At 36.9% G+C, this 5,234-nt stretch overlaps 1 protein-coding gene across 1 annotated transcript in view; it reads right to left on the reverse strand.

The window, feature by feature from the left end:
- Nucleotides 1–5,234, reverse strand: part of neur (E3 ubiquitin-protein ligase neur) — a 167,078-nt gene that overhangs the window by 87,480 nt on the left and 74,364 nt on the right. The window lies entirely within an intron of this gene.

A 5,234-nucleotide genomic window follows, 5' to 3' on the forward strand; every position in this document is an offset into this window, starting at 1 on the left:
AATTAAATAAAAATTAAATTAAAAAAAAAAAAGATAAAAATTGCGTAAGGTCACTGTTCTTGGAATTACACTGGAAGATATTCACGAGCTGGTCGAATTCGATGGCATTAGTAAAATGGAACAAGACTTCCTAACGACACGAGTAATGCCAAACACGCGATTTCGCGTTAGGAATGATGCATGGAGGTGCACGATGGCGGATCTTACGTGGACTCGCGGTCGTTGAATGGCCTGATGGTTATTCACGTTTCGACGATCTATCGCGGGGTCTCGCATCCGAGAAAACTGGAGCAGAGTGATACCGTGAAACTTATGATCCGCCCCAGTGATACGGAAATATGTAAATAGAGTTGTAGAAGCATCGTGGGTGAAGCATGGTCGGTATTCTGCGTTGAAAACGGTCCAAATGGCAACGTTCGCGATCATGAATAATGCAGGTCGCACAGGAAGAGTGCGCGCCGAGATATCGTAAGTAGAATTCCGAGTTCCAGAGAGAAACAGGACGAGGACGAGGAGTTGCACCGGTACTCGCCGAATTATTACATCTCTTATTAAAATCTAGGCCAAATGAAGGTACCGATTATCTTCTTTCTTGTTTTCTTTTCCCCCCGTGTCTCAATTGAAACGTTTTCTCCATTCTGCACATAAGTCGTTTCCTTTTCCTTCATTTTTCCCCTAGATATTAATCCCCTTTACTCGAGACACAATTCTTGCCCGCTAATTACAAATTTATGAAGAATAACAGATTTTCATCGACTTTAGTAAAAATTAAAAATTAAGTTATGAAAATTAAATATAAAGTAATTGTCTACGATGAAGCTACTGTCAAGTAATTCTTCGGTTAATTGTATTTAAAATTCTGCCCCAATATGATATTTCAATATTTCATCCCCCAAACGTGTTCCAAAAATAAAATTAAAATCGCTGTAATTATTTTTCAGAAAGATATTACAAAAAATAATTTGCAAATATTAAGGCAATAAAATTATTAATTATTAAATTATTATTAATAAAAAAATGAAATACGATATTTCAATATTTCATCACCTAAACGTGTTCCAAAAATAAAATTAAAATTACTGTAATTATTTTTCATAAAGATATTACAAAAAGTAATTTCCAAATATTAATGCAAGAGGGTTATTAAAAGAAGGGAGTACAATATTTCAATATTTCTCTTCCTAAACAAGCACATTTAAATGCAAACTGTTTTCCACATTCAGCAAAAAATAATTTGCAAATATTAAGGCAATAAAATTATTCAAAAAATGAGACACGATATTTCAATATTTCATCCCCCAAACGTGTTCCAAAAATAAAATTAAAATCACTGTAATTATTTTTCATAAAGATATTACAAAAAGTAATTTCCAAATATTAATGCAAGAGGGTTATTAAAAGAAGGGAGTACAATATTTCAATATTTCTTATCCTAAATGAACTTTAACGCTTTGGGGTTAATTGATTTAAAAACCATCTCACCTTTTACTTAGCTTTTCATGCATGGTGGGATACATTTTAACCCACCTCGAAAACTTCACAATGTACCTTCTACAGCACAAAAGAAAAAGGAAGTTTGCACTTCCTGTTGCAGTACTGTCTACAAAGTGTCACTTTGTTCTGGAAAAAAGACACGTTTCGACGACTTTCGTTTAAAACCCTAGCTGCATAATGGAATTACGTTCCACTCTGCAATTCCGTGCAAATTGGGCTTTTATTTGCTTTAAAATCGTGCGTCTTAAAGCGTCAAGAGTAAAACCGAAATCCACACGCGAATGATGACATTCAAAAATTTGTTCTTATAATTAAATTAACATGATTCGCGCTTGGCTCGGATCAACGAGGCAATGAGCAATGGAGTTGCTCACCGTGACGGCCGAGGCTTGTTTTGGTTTGCCATTTCGAGTTACAGGATCGAAGTACAACGGTAGAAATATCGTGTTTCCATGGGATTCGAGATGCGTTTCTGGTCCCATGACAGGCGCAACGACGACGCTCAGAGATACAGGAAATTGGCCGAGCAACGAGAAAGATTTTGGAGATACGTGTTTCACCTGTGCTGATCGGCTTAACATAATTATCGATCCACGCTTTCGATCGAGTCCGTCAATTTTCACTACTTATACGGAGCTTAATACATTTTTTTTTACACATTTATGTTTAATCTCGCTGATAATTGCGATAATAATATTTGCACACGATTCTATATAATATAAAAACGGCTCGCATACGTTTTTTGGCACAAACTCAACCGGCCTTTCCTCACTTTTTACAGTCAGATATCAAAATATCCAAATTAATTTATTTCGATAAATTATACAATATATATAATTATATTAAAAAAAAGAGGAGAAAATATTGGTATTTTATGGGATGTATGATGATCATATATATGGTGCGTGACAAAATAATATTAAGTTGGTAGAAAAATAATTTTGTTTTTCGTATTTTCCATTTTTGCAGTTTAATATTGAAATAAATTGTAAATTTGGTTATGTTATGTATCATTCGAAAGTGCTGACTCTGCTCTGTAGCTTGATAATAAACATTTTGTATGTAGTGATGATTTACGTTTTATTTTGGTTATTTAATTGGAGATGGAAAAGAAGCAAAACGAAATTATTTTTCTATCAACCTAATAGAACTAATAGTAATAGAACTAATAATAGTAATGGAAGTAATTAATAGAAATAGAATAGTAATAGTAGTAAATTAATAGTAATAGAATAATTTAGAATTTCTCGAGTAATTTCAAAAGCAAAAATTTCAAAAGAATTAAAAAAGAAATAAAAATGAAACTCGTACAATTACGAATCAAATTTGATTTTATGGGAGAAGGTTGATAAAAATATTACAAAAATATTACTACCCTTGCGATATTTTTATATCAAGAATTATTATTAAATTAAGCTTCGAAATTTAATAATTAAATTAAATATCAAAAAATACAGAAAAGAATAGGTGTAATTTTAAGTTTAAAATGTCAATCTCGACACTCTGAAGGTCTTAAGAAATATTGAAAGTTACGGGATAAATTATCATTTTGTATCATACTGTAGATAAACCATCGGATAAGTATATCAGTTTAATTTTACTCGATGTTCATCATCAGTTTATTTCATGAAATACGAGCGGTCTTCCCCGTTCCTTTGTCGATCCTTTAATTAAACAAAGTCATTAATCAAACCATTGAAACTCGTCCCACGTCATGCTCATATTAGGCTATCAGCTGATCTGAATGGATACAGGAATATTATCAGGCCCTCGGCTAGATTTTAATTTACGTTTTTTCGAAATTTATACAGGTACCCTTATAACAGCCATACCTTTGGCAAGGCTCACGAAAAATGTAAATCCTAGCTTCACGTCAAAATGACACCGATGCGGGCTGTGGACCTTAAATAATCTTCAATATTCGAGCAACTGAGGCACTTTTTACCAACTTTCTTCAAGATACAGGCCATCGAATCAATTACGTTGAAAAATCACCCTGCTCACCATAAATCATGACTAATACCACGCTAATTTTAATATATAAAATTTATATCTTATTTAAGTTTTAATTTAAAAACATTTCCAAATTTCTGGCCGAAAATATTTTTGTGCAATATTTTATACGTTTGCACAGCTATTACTGCATATAATGATATTTTATAACAAATACGATATAACAATATCATCTACGTCGGCACACCAGTCTATAATTTTTAAGGACACTGTCATCTAGTCCTTAAGGACGCTGTCATCCAATCCTTACGGACACTGTCATCTAATCCTTAACCCTTTCGCTACTACGGGTGACCATAGTCACCAGCCACGAGACGCCATCTACGTACGACGGGTGACTATAGTCACCGGCCACAAAAATTAGTCTTCCCTTGCATTCACTCTCAAACCCTAACATTCCTACATTTATGCGATCCTTGACCCTTTTAATACTACAGGAAACCAGTCACTGGCCACGAGATGTCATCGAAACACGTCGGGTGACTATAGTCACCGGCCATAAAAATTGAGCCAAAAATTAGTGTTCCCTTGCATTCGCTCTCAAACCCTAGCATTCCTATATTTATGCGATCTTTAACCCTTTAGTTACTACTGGTGACTATAGACACCGGTCACGAGACGCCATCTACGCAGGACGGGTGATTATAGTCACCGGCCACAAAAATTGAGTCAAAAATTAGTGTTCCTTTGCATTCGCTCTCAAACCCTAGCATTTCTACATTTATGCGATCCTTGACCCTTTTAATACTACAGGAAACCAGTCACTGGCCACGAGATGTCACCTACACACGACTGGTGTGACTATAGTCACCGGTCACAAGAATTAAGTAAAAATTAAGTCAAGTGCTACCGTTCCTCTTCGCAAAAATTGCAAGCGCTATTGCAATAATCGGTCTTTCCTCTTTTTCCTCTTTTCCTTCAAAAGACTTGGCCTTGAATGCCAAAAACTCCAAGATCATAATATTTCCATCATTGGCACGACGCCTCGATTTACGGGAGAGACTTCGCGGCGATATCCGTCGCAGCCAAAGGGTTAAGGACATTATCATCTAGTCCTCAAGGACAGTGTCATCTAATCCTCAAGGAAGCTGTCATCTAGTCCCAAGGACACTGTTATTTTAATTACCGGCAGGACAAATGGAAAAGGTATAACGATTGCTTACACGCTGGTCACAAGGAGCATCAGCACTCCAGAACTTTCGCTTTCTCCAACCCTCGATCTACTACACGCCGATAAGTCCCAAGATAACGAAGAATAAAGAGAGACGCAAACGCAGTGCGACGCAGAGAGGAAGCAAAGGCTCGATGAACGGAAATGAGATTACAGCTGAGACACAGGGGTAAATAAAATGGGACAGGGTAAGTTACGTTGCACACAGGGAACCGCATTGCAGTCCTGGAGGTCCTTGCATCCTTCCAGCAGGATGGAAACTCAATTTGCGAGCCACTCAGTCGCCTAGACACCGTCTCGAAGCTTGCAGTCTGCGACGGGGAACGACATTAAGGGCACGGAAATTACTAGTAGATCAAACGAGGAATGTGGGATCGAGGGTGGCGGAGGATCGATCTACTTACGTGAGGAATCGCCTGCTCGAAATCGATACGACGGCACCATCTTTGTCGTGCCCGCACGCGACAAGGTCGATGGAACGTGTCTCAAGGTTGACATGCTCGAATGGTACCGATGGTTATCGATATGGAACCCGCTGGGGGGGGGGGGGGGGGGG

This window comes from Eufriesea mexicana, unplaced genomic scaffold (genome assembly GCF_001483705.2).
Source record: "Eufriesea mexicana isolate 0111107269 unplaced genomic scaffold, ASM148370v2 scaffold500, whole genome shotgun sequence".
Classification (NCBI taxonomy): Eukaryota; Metazoa; Arthropoda; class Insecta; order Hymenoptera; family Apidae; genus Eufriesea; species Eufriesea mexicana.